At 36.6% G+C, this 18,629-nt stretch overlaps 1 long non-coding RNA gene across 1 annotated transcript; it reads left to right on the top strand.

Moving 5' to 3' along the window:
- On the top strand, positions 113 to 476 carry LOC110394199. Its single transcript, XR_002435441.1, has 2 exons — positions 113 to 234; positions 349 to 476. It is a non-coding gene; the product is annotated as an uncharacterized LOC110394199 (long non-coding RNA).

The raw sequence follows: 18,629 nt of genomic DNA, 5'->3' as shown, positions 1-18,629 counted from the left end.
ACATGCAGATGGTCTGCTCAGTGACCTGGGCCAGAACCCCTGCTTTGTGAAGTGGGATTCTAAAAGCAGATTATGACAAGCAGTGCAAGCAAAGAGCCACCACCCTGCAGTTGCTGGAGTTTCGAGGTTCTCACAGTCTGGAGGGGAACAGATGCTGCCGGGAAGCTCAAATCTGTACTGCCTGGTTCACATGAAAACCCTGTAATTTCCTGCAGTTTGTTCTGCGCTGTTCAGGTAGTAATACCAATAACAATTATACCAGAAATGTCAGCGCTCTCTGTCAAACAGGCTTTTCCTGGAAAAGCCTAATATTTCTGAATGGAAGTTCTTTCTTCTTTTTTCTCCTAGGAATTGAAATAAACAACACACATCCCTGCTGACGAGAGCCGTGAAACCTCCAAGTTCCATAGCCAATACTGAAAAAAGAGCTTTATTTCTGACTCAGTCTTCAGCTGATATAAAGTAGTGAATCCACAGACTTCAGTGCGCTATGTTTACTTGCTCTGCTTACTTATCCGAGCTGAAAAATCAATTGTGGTTAAGCAGCCAGTAAAACAAATAATTGTTCTCTCACATGCAGCATATTTGACAGTCAGCAGTGCTGGACAGCATCAAACACATCAACAGCGTTGGTAAATGCAAAACAGATCCGTGATTTGGACAAGAACACAAGGCTGTGAGCTCACAGGTTTGTCACCTTGCACTGTGCTGACATGAGGAATGCTGGCTATTGCAAGACGAGGAAGAAAAAACAAAGCATTGCTGGTGACAAAGTGTGATCTTAGAAAGTTGTATTTGAAACCTACTGAAAGCAGAGATTTATGTGTAGTATTAAAATCTAGAGTGTTTGTGTTCTCTCTCGTTGGTTAGATACTAGCGCAGAGCCAAACCGTTTAGCAGAAAACCAGAGTTCATCTCATAGACTCTGTATTGAGTGAATTTTCTAGGCTCTGATGAACCTCTTGACTTCCAAGACCCATCCTCTTTCCTCACTTGTCCTTTCCTTACCAAGACAGGGAAGCTATTACAATGAAGGTGTAGTGTGCTCTGGCTACATCTACAACCTAAACCGAAACAGAGCTCATGTGCACTACAGAAGCAAATAACCATAATCGGAAACACTGCTGTATTTTGACATGAGTATAATATGTAAAATATGTAAATGAATGTTTATGATCTTTATTGCCTTAATGTTTATAAAATCAGTTTCCCTATAGTCCTCTCAATATTCCAATTGTTAAGCTTATCACTCAGCATGGAATTTAATGCCCAGACTGGCACGTTTCCGTTGCCCAGTATGTGTATGATCTTCGACTACTGCCAGGGTTTTGGCCCATTGTGTCTGTTAAAAGTGCTTCTTGGTTGTGCCTCACTTTCTTTACACCATGTGCAACACTTAGGTGTCTGGCTGAAAGATGTAGGCCCATTTTGAGAATAAAATGCTGAAAGTATTCTGCTCTGTGTGCGTAGTCTGAAGACAGAAACTGCTCTTTCATTATGCCACTATAGATGCATAATCTTCCCTGCAATAGTAAAATGTATTACGATAAAAAGTTTGGGCATACTGCCATATCCTACTCTAAATTTCTATTGGACCATATCATAGCAAGAACATTTTTTGAATTGGTGCCAAATATAGCATTATATTTAAGTGCAAAACCTTTATGAATATAATGAGCAGTCATTAGCAATTTCCCAGTGCCTAATTATTGAATAATTTTTCAGGATCAGGAGAAAATGTACATCATTCTGTCAATATTAACACTGAAAAGCTAACCATTTTGTTAAATGGCAACAGCAACAAAACTTTTAGAAAGAAATAGAGTAGATTTCCCACTGATCATATATTTCTTTTCATATATCAGGATAAAACAATTAAGTTTAATTTGTAAGACTACCCTTCTGCTGCCATCTGTCACGTGGCAACAGAAATAAATGGAATATTGGTGGGAAGGTTCAACCTCTACTGTCATCTCACCAACGTCTGCCTCTGATGTCACAGGCATATTAAAATAGGAGGCATAACTTCTGGAGAGTAGCCCTCTTGTTTTTAAATAAGCAAACTTGATATTAAACATTGTACCCTCCACACCTGGAACATCTGGAAAAGCATGGTCAGAGTGCAGACTCTGATGTGTATTCTTCTGTTCATTAATGATTTGTTGTTGTTGTAAAGTTTATTTGTATTTTAGTATCAGGAAGAACCTTTGTTATGGTTTGAAGTGGCAGGTGGCTTAGCACCACTGAGTCTTTCACTTACTCTTCCCCTTCCTACTGGGATGGGGGAGAGAATCAAAAAAACAAAGTAGAACTTGTGTGCTGAGATAAAACTAAGATAGAGAAAAGGAAAAGGAACATAGTTATGACTATATATATATATATATAAAAATGTATATAACAAGTGATGCACAAGTAATGGCTTACCACCCTCCCTGACTGATGCCCAGCTAGCACCTGGAGCAGCTGAAGAGAGAGAGATAAACTCCCACACCCTCAAAACTCCTTCCGCATGATGTCATATAGTATGGAATGTCCCTTTAGCCCGTTTAAGTCAGCTGTCTTAATTCTGTTCCCTCCCAGCTCCTTGGGCCCTTCACAGCAAATGGCCTTGGCTCTGTACAGCACTGCTGAGCAGTAACTAAAAACATTGGTGTGTTATCAACATTGTTTTTCTCCTAGAACCAAAACATAGCATCTTACCAGATACTCTGAAGAAAACAATTCCATTCCAGCTGAAACTAAGACAACGTTTTAGAAAAATAGCATTATAAATGCTCTAACAGTAAGAGATTTCATTCTGCAAGTCTCAGTTTTCCTTTCAGTTATATGTAGGCAAATGGTAGTAACTAGAGAAAAAGTGATTTCATTTGCTGTCCGCTGGTTCTGATAGCTTGCCACTGAAAGCTGATTCATACCTAGCAGAGGAAAGTACTTGTAGGTAAGTTATGAAATAAGAGTAAACAAAAAGGGAGTTTATGATAGCAGATGTATCACTTAAGCTGGTTAATTCTTTCATTTCCATAGTAATAGTTTATGTTAAAAAGCAAAAGTAATAAAGAAATACAGCTGCTAGCAGAACTGTCTTCCATAACTTGTGTAAAGCATAGAAGGTCATTATGCCTTGTCTGGTTAGAAAAGCTACACTACTTGACCTATTCTATGCACCAGATCAAAGGTGTTTTAGCATGCCATTTGTACATGAGGAAATCCTATTTTGACAAAAGCAAAAGATTTTTGTAATTGCATTCATTTGATATTTAAGAGAAGAAAAGTATATCCTGCTAAAGTCAAAACTGAATAATTTGAACATTTCAAAATCTCATAATTTTTTATTACTGAAATATTTATAGAATTATTTTAAACATTATGTAGTATGACATAAAGTGGTTTTGTAATCTATTATCAACTTTTGAACATTTCCCCCATAATTTTTGCATGTGTGTTTGTGGTAGAACTCTTTTTCATTCTATTTCAGAGATTTTCTGTCAGAATTAAAACTTAGTTTTCAACCAAGTAACTGAATGTTGTTGTAATTACACTGATACAACATCCCTCTGGTGGATATACTTTAATGTGCTTAAAGTGTGCTACATTGGCAGAATCAGTGTTACATCTTAGCATCTAAAATAAAAACTGTCTCTTTTTGAGGCTATTTAGAACTTACCAGGAATTTCTGATAGTTTATTGTTGTTGTTCAGGTTATTATATGAGTCATTGCTGAGGAGATTATGTATTTCAAATATCTAGCAAAGCAGTGGTAATTTTGCCACTTATAATTTAATTTATTATAAGAGTGATATTACATTTACAAAATGTTGCCCTTTTATTTGGTTTGCTACAAGTAGGAAATACAGCAACTGCAGCCAAATGCTTTCAGTCAAAATCAAATGCGCTCTTTTTGAATACTCCATCATCCAGGCATGGAAAAAATAGAGCTTGATATTGTGAATTCTTGTTCCAAGTTGCTCTTTAGAGCAACTTTAGCATGTCTCATCATTTGAGGCCCAATGCAAAACTTCTAGAATTCCATAGGAGTACTTATGTGGGCTTCCATGGGCTTTGGATGAGGGTGTGAAAAGAAGCTCCATTATTCAGTAAGAACTAGCGGAGTTTGTTTCAAAAGGTGAAACCGATATTGATCTGATGTGTGAAACTCTATTACATGGTCTTCTAAACACTTGGACTACACCCTGGAATTGTTGCACAAGGATCTTGCTTAATATTCAAGTCACATTGACTGACCAAGTGTAAACCTAATAATCTGAAATTTTATAGCCTAGAAATTTTGGCTAACCTTAACATTATTTCATGCCAAGCTACTCAATGAATACTGTGGTGGAGTGTGTTTGTTTGGCAGCCAATTCTACTAGGTGTCAAAGTAAAAGGTTTGTATGGATTAACACAAAGAAAGCATTGATTTAGAATCGATCTGAAGTGGCACCAGTATATACACCTTGTTGCCTTGCCTCAAAACTTCTCCACAATGTATGTGCAAATGTAACTTTGCCATCCTCAAGGTGAGAAGTAGAAGCTAGACTGGACCTGGGATTCTCTTGTCCTAGGAAAGGGAGAAAAATGGTAGAGCTGCCTAGAGAACAAGGGAAAACGTGGGAAATGCTGGCTTGTTGCTGCTGTCTGCCCTGCAAAAAATAAAATAAAAAAAAAAAAATACAATGGGATATGGGTGTTAACTGCAGCAGCTGGGTATGTGGGCTTGAGGGCTGCTGGGAGTAAATACCTGGTATGCAATCTAACCCTCACCTCAGCCTCAGAAGTGGCAGCAGCAGCAGACCTGTTTTTCCAAAGATTGCTGCAAAAACAGGTGATGGATGTTTGTAGTATGGCAACCACTGTTTACTCATCTGCAGTCTGAAGCAGACACTCTCTTTGTCTCTGCCTAAAGTTCACTTTCTTTTTGTTTGTTTGCCTGTTTGCTTTAAGAGACATATTCAACACTCATTTAAATGCTGGCAAAATCAATAATGACCACAAAGACTTGTGGCTTTTAAAGACTTAAAAATAAATTCTAGGGATTTACTGTGATACAATCACTTTTCCTATGTTAACTTTGTAGTTACACTGGCAAATCTGGGAAAGAGAATTCAAAAAATATTAAAAAAAGAATCAGTCTGCTTCTGAGACCTAACAGGCAGAGAGGTAGTATCAAACAGTTTAAGAAGAATCAGCATCAATTTATTGCACAGTAATGAGGGCAGTAACATTATAAGTACAATTAAATAATGGTGGCGAGTGTTAATGCTTGTAAACAAGCCCCTACAATTCTGTGATTCTGTGATTAATACCTTACTCAGATAGTGCCAAGCAATTATGCAGTTAAATAATGTTTGTTTTGATTTAGTAGCCATTTCCTTTTTACACTGGATAACCTCTATAAAGGAGGGAAAGTTAAAAGTACTTAAGTTTACAATTCTAAGATAAAATGACTATGGCTTCCTTATACGAGGGCTGCTCTGAAAGTAATGCCTCCTATTTTATTATACTGGCTCACAATGTCAGAGGTAGATGTTGCTGGTATGGCAGTAGATATTGAACCTTCCTGCCAGTATTCCACGACATGCTGTTGCCATGTGACAGATGGCAGCAGAGGGGCAGTCTGACAAAATGGCATCTGATATGGAAGCAAAGGGGGTGTCACTGAATTTCTCCATGCAGAAAAAATTGCATCCATTGACATTCATTGATGCTTGCTGCTGAACATTTATGGAGACCAACCAGTGCATGTGAGCACACTGAGGCAGTGGGTGGCGCAATTTCAGCAGTGGCAACAGTAGCATAAAAGACAAGCCATATTCCAGATAGCCATGCATATTTTTATGCTCCTGTTCACTGCTGGTGAAAATGCATAGCAAATGGTGGTGACTATGTTGTAAAATAGCATTTTGTAGCTGAGAATTTGCTCTGTGAAATAGTGTTATTGTATTCCTTGCATCTGTTGCAGTTTCCATGTAAATAAATAGTAGGTACTACTTTTGGAGCAACATACATTTTTTTTCTCATGAATGTAATTCTTAAATAGCTTTGAAATTTATATATCCTTGCAAGTCATTAGCTTTTCTTTATATTTACATTTGTGTCCATGAAAATTTCCTGCACAATAAAATATATGCTGGGACTTTCACTTCTTTCAGTGATACATGGTCAATTTCTAGAACTCTTTTTTATATTTTCTATTAAGAGCAAATTCTTGAAGTCACAACAGGGGAACTTTCATCACTCAAACAGAAAAAAAAAAAAGCACTTTATGTAGCCAGTATACCTTGGCAATTCTGATTGTTTTATCAGATGGTCAAAATTATTATTGTAAACAGCTGTCAGACAGGTATAGCAAAAGTTTTTTTGTTTTTTTTTTTCACTCATTGTATGTGAAAGGAATAGAACAATCAACTCTACTAAGACTGATTTTTACAGTCCCTGATGTGGTAATTCAGAAAGCTAAAATTGAAATTTGACATTTGTTGACTTTTAAGATCAGCAATAGTCAGCCACAGGGAGAAAACAATGTATGTTTTTTCTTTCTGACTCGTGTTCCTAATCCATGTAAAATGTCAGATTGAAGGTGACAAAGAGCATGCCTCCTGTGAAAGAATGTAACAAGATATACTCCTGCCACTTGACTTGCAAACGCTTGCAGAACATCATCTTTGCTGACAGCAGAAAGGTAGTGTTTTTATGATAAACACCTAAATACACAAAATGAACTTTGGAAACATTTACTGACCAGATCCCAACTTTATCTCTTCTAGTCACATGCACAATACTCTTTTACTGATTCCTCATCCCAAGGCAACATGCAGTACAGATGCAATGAAGCATGCTATTTGGGGAATGTCTTACAGACTGACTCCCTCAAGAATAGCTGCCATACAGCTTGTGGTTCATTGCTTACTTATATAATAAAGTACACACTGTACTTGGCCAAGAAAAAAAGAGATAAATCAAATACAACTAGCTTATAACCTTTTACATGATCTTTTATTATTATTGTTGTTGTTTAAGGCAAACAGCTTAATTGCTGTGGCTCTGACAATTAAGCTGTCTCTGAAATATCAACCTACACAAACAAAAACAATGTCACAAGATTGATGTAGGTTATACAGTTCTTATGATATACTGGATGCTAACATGTTCTGAAGGCAAGATAGAGCACTTCACTTAGCTTGTCCTTTACTTAGTCCTACCTTTCTGTTTTCTCAGAGTGAAAAGTTCTCCCTTTTTACAGTTTCTTCATTCTAAAGAATACTGGTGTACTGTTGAATTTTTCTAACTTGTTTGCTTTGTCCTCTTTGTACGTTCTGTGTTTTGCATGGACAATCTATTTTCAACAGCATGATGTATTTGCATGTTAGTGGCCATTTGTGAAATGGTTGATTTGATAAATGCTGCCCTAAATGCTTTTTCCACTTGTGAGAACTCTTAATTTTGCCACAAAAGAAGGGGAGGACATTACAAAACCAGCATTTTTTCTTTGAGTTTGATCCTAGTTTTCTGCTTAGAAACCTATTTCAAGAAAGGCAAACTGTTTCCACAGAAAATCACCTTATCAAAACCATAGCTACTCATCAGAAAAGGTTTGGATGGAAAAATTTCTTCCAGTCTCATTTCTTTCTGCACTAATAGCTATCTTAAATGCACAAAACCTTGAATGCCTTCCAGTTAGATCCACGGGCCTTAAAGATTAGAAGTGTACTCTTCCCTAACAGTTACTGTAATAGTAACTGCCTGATCAACACTGAGCCCTCAAGGCAAATAAAAAAGAAAAAGAAAAAATGAATGGAGGAACAAAATTAAGAGTGCTTACCTTTTTCCTCTTCACAACAACATCCTTAATTTCAAAGTTTTATTTATAATCTTTTAATAAATTGAATTTATGTAAAAAATATTATTTTACATTTTAAAAATACTATAGCTATCTGAAATTAAGCAATAACTTTAATTCTCTGTAGCAGCAGTCCATTGTGCAGTTTTGTGAATGCACTTCACTGTGCACTCTTCAGTAGTTAGGAATATTATAAGACATGCAGTACTTCTAAAGAGTTTTTTTTTACTGATGGCTACTGATGACTAATGTTACGTTCATTATTGTGGTGGAATAATTTCAAAGCATTGTATGCATGTCATAAGTTTATGATTGGAATATAAATCAGATTAATATGAAATAAATGGACAAGCAAGGCTTGAAGTCTTCAATAAACAATTGCACTATGTTTGAGGATAAATACTTGTACATCTAAATGTGGAGATTTTACCTAATTACTGTGTAGTACATTAAAAAAAAAAAAACAAAAAAAAAACTGTTAAGTCCATGTGACTGACCAATAAGCTCCTACAATGGAAAAAGGCTCCGAGAAGACAGGGAATGGTAACATGCCCACAAAGCTCAGGGAATAAAATAGTGTGTGACTAACCACAGCTATTGCAAAGAAAGCTGACTATATCAACACAAAGGGGGTCAGAATATCTAAACCAAACTGGTAGAGAGCACTGGACTCTGAACAGTTCAAGATATTCATAACTCAGGTAAAATAAATTCTATGGCAGGCATTATGAAGGAGTGAGAATGTTTCAGAGAAAATCTGCTGAAATAAAACATCTGGGGAGCCAAATGAAGATAGTCTAGGAATAGTTGATCAGACCTCTTGTACAGTTTGCATGTGGGTTTGTTGCTGCTGCTACAATAGTCTCCTGTTTTACCTGGCAACAACCAAGCCCTTCCAGAATTTACTGAATATGCACATTTAGCCCCCCAAACCTAGTAGAAGTCGAAACCCTTAGACCAGCACTTTTAAGAGAATGAGTGAACAAGTAACATGCAACCATGACAAATATTGTTGTAAAAAATCTTCATTCAGTCAATTATTTTCTAAGCCTCTGTGTTTTAATAAATATTTTTGGTTCTTCCTCCCAGCATGCATTGGGAAGCTTCTCCTAAGTCAAGAGTGTCAGTGTTCAGTGCCAGTTTAGCCCACCACTTTGGCATAAATTAAAATACTCTCTTTCCACTACTTTTAAGATTCTTTTCAAGTCTGTAGACGCAAAAAGTCAGTAAAAATTGAGGATAAAATTACTTTTCAGAAATAAGAGAAAAGCTATACTGGGTATTACTGTATAATCAGAAAGTGGAAAATCTATTTTTTTTCTTTTTGCTTCACTTTTTAACATTTCAGTCTGATGGTTAAAAGTAAAATCTCTAGGTTCTTAAAACACCTACAAGGAATAGAGAAAAAGGGGAAAGTACTGCTACTAATGCCAGTAAATCAGAATTATTATACTTTTCTGTTCCTGTGTATTTTTATTCTTTTTCAGATACCAATTTCTGCATTTTTCCGAAGATTCTTATGCACTCACCAAAGGTGAGGCAGAGAAATGGGGATTGGAACCAAATGATCTTTAAATTCCCTTCCAGTCCAATCCATTCTATGATTCTATGATTCTAAATGTAGTTTCTTGATAAATGTCCCTGACAAATTTTATGGTGTTGTTTGTGAGTGGATGAGTCAGTCAGACTGTATCCCTCTGAGAAATACAAGGTAGGACCACAGGGTGAGATAGAGTTGTTGGGCATATTTTTCATGCTAGAAAGAAGCAGTTCCACTGAGCACAGCTGTTAGAGCATGATTTTGAACCCAAAGGAGCAACCTTTACTGAGAGGTACAGTGTGTTGTTTTGAGTGCTGTAGTGCTTTAATGTGCTATGGGACTGTCATCTCATATCAAGGTGGAGCAGAAAGGGTGGATGACCATTCACATGCCTCAGAGATAGCTCTGTGGTGTTAACAGGCCTTCTGCTAATAGATACATTTGCTCTAGTGGTAATGAGAGTGATTAATCTTTGTGTTGAATTGCTATGGTATGCCTCTGCCTTTAATTTGCACACATTTTAAGACAGTCCTTCTGAAGAATACTACTCAGTGATCACTCAGTGTTTGCCAGATTTGGCATACAAGTCATCCCACGAGTTGAGGGATTTTGCTAAGCCTGGGTCCCAAGGGACATGAGATTGGCAGGAGAAGTAACTACTGCTATATGAAATACCATGGCTTGTGCAGCCAGCAAAAATCAAAATCATGCCTTATGACTGACAGAGAAGAAATACCAAGTCCTGTACAGGATAAGAAAGAGTAGGCACCATCTGCTACTCCGTGGAGTAGAATTATAAAATATGTCAGTCACGCCATTGCTGAGAAAAGCAGAGAAAATGCTGCATGTTGCTGCATCTGTTATCAGAGGTACAACTTCCAAGGTAGAAAAATATGCCCGACATAGAGCAGAGAAGCTGATGGTGTTGCTAACTGCTGTATGTGCAGAGAATAAGGCATTTTAAAAGGGTTGGGATTATCAGTTCATAGTTGCATGTTACACTCAGGTGAGAGTTCTCACGGTGATTGAGAACAATTGCTCTATTTTATTGTTTTAGTAAGGTCTACATCAGCGATGTTTTGCTATAGAAATAACATTGAAATAACTGAAAGAGATAGAGACAATAACATGCGGTTGAATCTATACGGACTGCTCTGAAAGTAATGCCTCCTCTTTTATTACATTGGCTCACAATGTCAGAGACATATGTTGGTGGTATGGCAATAGAGGTTGAACCTTTCTGCCAGTATTCCATTGCACTTTGTTGCCGTGCAACAGATGGCAGCAGAGGGGCAGTCTGACAAAATGGTGTCTGCCATGGATGTGCATCTGAAGCAAAGAGGTGTCATTGAATTCCCCCGTGCAGAAAAAACGGCACCCACTGACATTCGCTGAATGTTTATGGAGACCAACCAGTGGATGTGAGCACAGTGAAGGGGTGAGTGGTGTGTTTCAGTAAAGATGTTTTCATAGCATGTGTGAAATTGTGGTCTCCTCCACTGGTGAAGAATTTTATGAATGTGGCATACAGGTTCTTCTTCATCGCTGGTGAAAATGCAGTGCTGACAGTGTTGCCCATGATGAGAAATACTATTTTGTAGCTGAGGATTTGCTCTATCAAATGATGTTATTATGCTCTTTGTAACTGTTGTAGTTTCCACAGAAACAAACAGGAGGCACTACTTTCAGAGCAACCTATGTATCTGTGTTTTTGTTGTTGTTGTTGTTTTGTTTTGTTTTTCTTTTGCTGTAGTTTACTGTCCTTTGAGAGATGCAGTTTGGAACACCGATGAAAAATTCTTTGATTCTTTGTGTATGTTTTGCTATCCTATTCCAGCCTCCTACTGCATGTATCCATTAAAACAGGAGCTGATTATTAAATTTGGGCTTCCAGAAATGACATTTTACTGATCACTCTGAAGAATGTGGGTTCTCTTCTTCCCTCAGTTTTTAGCGAATAACAAAAATCCACAAGAGTGTAAAAGAATAGCATCATTCTCATATTCAGCTCTCACAGAGAGTTTGGTTTATACTGCAGGGTTTATACATTCTGGAATGTAAAATGAATAAAAGGGCAAAAACTTAGTTGTTTTTTTCTTGTTGACATTTTATCCTCTTCCATTCACATGTGTAGAATATCCTAACCAAAGAACACTTCTCTGATAAATCTCAGTTCCTGATGATATTTTCAGATCATCCATCATTTCTGAAAGATTTAATTACATGTAAATCCATGGCAAAAGCACTGATGATTAAATTCTGGCTCTGCATTGCTGTTTATTGCCATTTACACTGATGTAATGCGTCTGAGCTCAGACAAGTTGCAGTCCATTTTTCACTTATGTAAGCCACAAACAGACCCACAACCATCTGATTTATTAAAGAGTGGGTAATAAAGATGCGTTTAGCAATGATGTAATGGATTTGATTTCTTCTCTCCTGCCCCTGCCTTTTTCTTTTGAGTACTCGTTCTTATTTTATTGCAAAAATAGTTATATAGCTCTGTAGATTTTGGATTCTGTATGTTCTTTTCTGAAAATCAGTCTGTATATAAGACCACATGCAGAATCTTAAGAGTTAGATTTGCACTGAGTTGAGAGAGACTTATCATTCACATCTCTGCATAGATTTCTGTTTTCATTTCAGAACAACCATGAATAACAACTAAAAAAAATATCTCCAGGAAGAGATCCTTCCTCAGTGGTAGTCAGCCCTTAAATGAGGCCTAAGCCTGGCTCCACCCCTTCCAGTCACACAGTGAATTGCCTTCACCTGTGCTCCCAGGGCTGACTGGGTGTTTCCTCCAGGTGCTCAATCAGTGGCTCAAGCCATGTCTCAGCAGTTCCCATACAATAGTGTATACTATATAATAAATATTATATACACATACTTTTTTTTTCTCAAAATAATCCATAAAAACCACTAGGAAAATTTGTTCACAAATTACCACAAAATTTCTGATTCTAGCATCTATGTTTTTTGAAAAAAGACTCCGCCTTTCAGAAACTCAATAGCAAAACTGATGATAAAAAAAAAAAAAAAAAAAGCTTTCCTTTCAATATTAGAAAATGAACTACAATTTGTATGGCATTCTCAGGAATGAAATAAATAAGGAAAGCTAAGTTATCGCTTTAAAGCCTGAAGATAAAAGTAAAAAAATAAATAAATCATATTTTCCTAGATGCGGGGAGAAGTTATACTCTATTAACAGCTGAGATAATTCTGTCAAAACTACTGAAACTATTTAACAAAAGCCAATGTGCTCTAATTTTGTATAAACCTTACAGTATGTACAGTAGTGGGAGTAGTCATTTAGTGCAAAATAGTCACAACTACATAAGTATAATAACATACCTGTGTATGAGATCCAAATTTCCACCTATAAATCTGTCCAGGGAGTTTGGACAGTTAAATGCTGCATCTTCTATCTCATTTTGAAAAAGAATAGGAAGAAAAAGTGAGTGACATACTTCTAAAATTAAGTTGTACAGAGCATAAATATGACTCATAGAATGGCTTGAGTTGGAAGAGACCATTAAGATCATCCAATTCCAACCCCTCTGCCATGGGCAGGGTTGCCAACCACTAAATCAGGCTGCCCTGGGCCCCATCCAGCGTGGCCTTGAAAGCCAGTAACTCTAATCATTTGTCCCTTTAATTAATTCTTGCTTTTAATTACAAAGTATTTTTTTCTTCAGCATATTAAGGACTCATCTATCTTAATTTTCTTGCTAAGTCTGGCTATTTCTATCCTTATGATAAAATTCTAACCATATTCAATCTTGCTTTGTTTAGAAAATTTAAGGGAAAGGTTATTATGAAAATGGTTTTAAAAAATCACTACATCTATTCAGTGTTTTAAATGCTATTCATAATGACTGAAGAGTCTTTCCTTTAGTTTTTCTGCAATATTTCAATGTTACAAAACTTTCCCACTCCTTTACCCAATCTAATGAAAAGAATTCTCTTCACAACAGAAATACAGGAGACAGATGAATACAGTACCAAAGAAAGCATGCTGTTTATTTTTTTGTATTGCAAAAGCCTAAGAGTGTTATACTCTCAAATATTAAGGATAAAAGGCTTTTGCAACATGAAACACTGATACCAAGATGGAGGCATTATATTTAGTGTCTCAATATTATGCAAATATCAAGCCATCAGGTCATACAATGCTTATGATAATATTGCATATTGATTATAGTAGAATTGTGATATTTATAAATATGAAATGTATTTCTATGATTGCATTAAATTTCTATATGCTATGTAACAAATCACAGGTTTGATACTATTATGAGGAATAAGGAATGGCTGTCTATTTTATAATCTGCAATTACATTATTTAGTGTTGCTGACTATCTAAATCGCTGTGCTTGATGGGAAACTCCAGCACTGCTTCTGTGTAGGCAAATTCACTAATGGAGTTTTCTGGATTCAGCACTATCCTTCCAATACGGGCTAATTCCCATTAACATAATTCATAAGCAATTCCCAAACTACTTATTTTCTGTATATTGTTAGTTGTTTGTGATATGTTCATTACTTCTGTAGCAGTACAAAATTAGGGGAACTGAAAGCACAGATGTAATCTATCCTCTGCTATCTACGATGAGCCAAGGATAGGCTTAATACTGAGACACTGCTATTAGATTAACAATTTATACTGTAATATTATGCCACTATAAGAATATATCTATATATATCATGTATATACAAGTAACAAGCATATATATACACAAACATATTCACATGTAGGTTGCTTCAAGATTAATGCCTTATTTCCATGGAAATTACAACAGATACAAAGACCACAATACTACTATTTGATAAAGCAAATTCTCAGCTACAAAACACTGTTTTTCAACACAGTCACCACCTTTAGCTATGCATTTTCACCAGTAATGAACAAGAGCCTGCCTGCTGTTCTTGTAAAAATCTGCACCAGCAGAGGTGACCCTCTGTCACTGTCGCCATTGCTGAAACACACCACCCACTGCCTCACTGTACTCACATCCACTGGTTGGTCTCCATAAACGTTCAGCAAGTGTCAGTGAATGTCAGTGGGTGACATTTTTCCCCATGGAGGAATTCAGTGACACCCCTTTGCTTCAGATGCACTTCAGATACCATTTTGTCAGACGGCCCCTCTGTTGCCATCTGTTGCACGGCAACAAAATGCTACGGAATATTGGCAGAAAGGTTCAACCTCTACTGCCATACCACCAACATCCACCTGTGACATTGTGAGCCAACATAATAAAATAGGAGGCATTACTTTCAGAGCATCCTGTGTACATTTATTTATCTGTCATAAGAGATCAATCTTCTGTGTGAGATGCCAACCTAGAAAGCAAAGAAAAACAAGAATGTTCATTTCCCTTCAAAATTTGTCTACAATATATATATTTTACTTTCCATCTTCATTTGCTGAAAAGCCTTACAAGTTAAACTCCCACAGGAAATGCTTTCTTTTTTAAAGGTTCTGTGCCTGGTTGTGTATGTTTGTGTATTCTTTATTCTTACATTATTTAATGAACATGTAAAATCTAGGTGGCCATGAACCTGAAAGCAGTAGAGGATCTCTGGAAGGCAGCAGGCTGGGATCACTGCCAGCTATTTAAAGTGCAGCACACAGTACATATTGCTAGCAAAGACAGGCAAGTGTATATCTGCTTGCTTCAGAAGCATTTTTGTTGCAGTCAGAGTGGAAGAACACTTTAGTCAAGCTCAGTAATGACCTGATTGGGCCGGTTGTGAAACTTGTTCCCAGTTAATTCACGAGATAATGTAAACCCATTTGGTCACAACTAGGATAACTTCTTCAGTGCCTACGAAGCGATTCCAAGTGCAGAGTGGTACTGTTTCTTGAGGGCTACTGAACTACTGGAACAGGTGCACAGCAAAAAGAAATTACCAAAGAAAAACGAGACAAGAAAAAAAACTTCTCCTCCCCTCCTTTAAATAATAACATAAATCCTCTGCTGCTGTTCTGAGGGAAAGCTGGCAGAGAGCATCAATGCAAGGTCAACATAACTTCCAATGAAATAAAAAGTTGATACTTAAGATTTGCCACCTTCTGATTTAAAACAGCAAAAAAGGAAGGGGAAAAAAAAAAAAAAAAAAACAACTTTTAATCATTCCTCCCAAAGCCACAAACGACAGGGTGATTAGGATGAAGTGCACTTCTCTGAGCAAAAAATGGAAGCGGAACTGGGCCTGTGAAACATATTGGATTTCTGTCACTCAACTTTCAGTTAGGAGCCAAAACCTAAAGGGACCATATATCTCAGGTAATTTGGTTCCACCAAAATGGCCTAGCATATGCATGTCAGAGGGAGCCAGCACTTCATGCTCCAACTGAGAGCGGCCATAGATCTCATTTTAAAGACTTCAGTCATGCTGCTTTCTGCCTGCCCTTCTGCTACTACCACCCCTGAATGAAACTTTGCTGGAAGCCTAAATTACTAAAAATTATGTAAATCATATTTCATTACATTGTGCACTGTAAAATATCTGATAAACTTTGATCTGTTTTAACACTGAGACTTCATACTGTAGATCAGAGGGAAGCACTTTGCTGAAACATATTTATAAATAAAATGCAAACCTTTTTGAAGAATTTTTTTTAAAATAGTGAACTAAAAAGAATAAATAAATAAATAAAACACCACAATGATTACAGTTTCCTATTAAGCATGCAGTGCCAAATATATCCTGTTCTGGGTTTTTGTTGTTAATTTGTTTTGGTTTATTATTTTCAGCCTGCTGCTCAGGGATTTTGCTACTTCCCTCTCCTTCTCTCTCTTGCCCTACTACCTCCCAGCTATATGCAAAATAAGAATCAATTAGGATGGAGAGCTGCCCACAAAAGTAATGCCAGCTTCTCTGTTGGAAAACCCATATCAACTTCCTTCTGAATTACTAGATTTGCTCCTGTTGAACTGGCAATTTTCAGCCCTAGTTCCCAGCTTTCAGCAGCTATCAACATGTTGCTTTGTTCTTTCAAATGAACAAAACTGTCAATTCACAAAATTAAAGATAAATCACTTATAGGGACTCCTTAAACTGCCCACAGTTGCCTTCTTGGTAGAAAATGCTTTAACAATCAGTGCTTTTTTTTTTCTTCTCCCCCTCAGGAAAGCACAAGAAATAGACCAGTTGAAGACAGGGAGCAATATATGACTCTGAGTTATTGTTATGGCTCTCCTCTAAAGAGAGAGAGAAAACACTTCAAGCATTAAAGGTGACTTCCACCCCAAATTTCCTTGCTCCCCACACAACTTATGGGTCTAAAAAGATTGAAGCAGAACTGAGTTATTTATATACTGAAAACAGAATTGCTCTCAGTCTGATTAGTGCTAATTAGGGATTTAAGTTACTGAACAAAAAAACAGAGCAAACTCCGCAAATTTTTGAAAGCTAAAAACTTGGCTTCTGAACCTAAATAGACACCTATCAGTAAGAAGTATCTTGCCTGTCCTAAAGATGTTTCTTTGCTATTCTTTAAAGGTCCCTTCCAACTCAAATGATTCCATGATTCTCTGATTCTAATACAGGTGTGATGCCAAAGTGTAAGGAGCTGTTGATATTTTCATATGTCTTTAGTTTTTAGCTCTGGCATAAACTTTCTGTAAGACCACCACAGTTGTTTTACTTTCTGTAAAACCATAACTTCCTTTAATACTATCATACTTTCTAGTGTTTTAAGCAGGATGAGAGATCCTCTGTTTCTTTGTTCTAACATGGTTGTGCCAAACCCTGACTAGCTTCACCTTGAATAGAGATGGTGTCTCTCTGACAAGAAAATGATAGATTTTCTGCCATATCTTATAAACATTCAGGTCTTTCCTGCACAAATATAAAGCTAGAACTGCACAAATGAATGCCATATCATGTTCATTCCTGCACATAGGTTTTTTTTTCTCAAAAAATGGAAGATTAAAAATGTTTAAAAACAGATCTTCTGTGCTGCACATAGCAAATGCACAGACTACACAGGAAAATGTGAATGCAAATATTAGAGCACAAAACGTTTAATTCAATAAAAAGAGCCCCCAAAAGAATGAATTTAAGTCCTATGGGTAACGAGTTGATTGGGAATTTTTAATACAACTCAAGCATTTATTAATAAAGTTTACACAGCATATTACATGCCCGTCTACAATAATAGCTGCTGTCAGCCATCATAGGCTCTCTTCAACTCAAATGAATAGCAACATAACACACTGAAAAGTAAACAAGAGTATGCTGGCCAGTTCTGACCCCCAGAGATTTTGAGATTGTCACAGTATGGATTTGCAGAGGTTCTTTAAAGTATTTCTTCTAGGAGCCCATTTTCATCTCACTTCAATGTATTTTTTTTCTTGCTTTGATAGCAGGCATATCATTTCTCATATTACATCAGAAATTACCCTGAAGCTTACAGTATCCAATTAATACTTCTTCATATCCATATCAGGATTACCTATCATTATCTATCCATCATTAAACTAGCAATTGGAGTGATCTTTGATTCAAGCTATGTTAAATGTTTAATTATTACTTTAAGCAATGAATGAAACAGAACCTATGCAAAAAGGAAACAGAACCCACATAACAATTTTTTTAAACACTTTAGCTAATATTTGTCATTGGGAAAATGGGACATATATATATATATACATAGCTTCATTTATAACTCCAAGTTCCCATGTAACTGATCATTCATAAACATATTCTGATACATTATGAAGATTCTTACATGCTCAGATTCTAAGTTTTTCATAATTTCCCTACTAAGCTTTTGAATTAATTTCTCATTTCAACATTTTATTTCTGTCTTGGGCCATAAAAATGTAATTGTTACCACTGAAGTTGCAGCTCTTCTACTCCCAAAAGGCCAATTCATTTTACAAAGCACATACACTGTACAGCTTATAGGCCTTCAATTTCAATCATCAAATGTTAATACTGCTTGGAGGAAACTTTAGGTTAGGAAAATGCCAATGAGCAATGAAGATGGTTCCTATAATAAGGATTTGTCGCCCAGCATTATAAAGTGGAGCTTTTATTGGAATCCATTTCCCTGAGATGAACTATTTGATCTACAAGCTATTAGTACATCTTTTGCACTGCATCATGTGTCTAGGGGAGCTAATTTTCATATCAAACAAAAAGATGAGATGAAGTAGCCAGTATTACAAGTTCATATGCAAATCGCTTGGACATTGCTTATACAACCATTACAAAACACAGCAAAGTAAGAAAAGA

Source organism: Numida meleagris, chromosome 2 (assembly GCF_002078875.1).
Source record: "Numida meleagris isolate 19003 breed g44 Domestic line chromosome 2, NumMel1.0, whole genome shotgun sequence".
NCBI classification, from domain to species: domain Eukaryota; kingdom Metazoa; phylum Chordata; class Aves; order Galliformes; family Numididae; genus Numida; species Numida meleagris.
The sequence above is the reverse complement of the archived record's forward strand: the minus strand, read 5'-3'. Positions and strand labels throughout refer to the sequence as shown.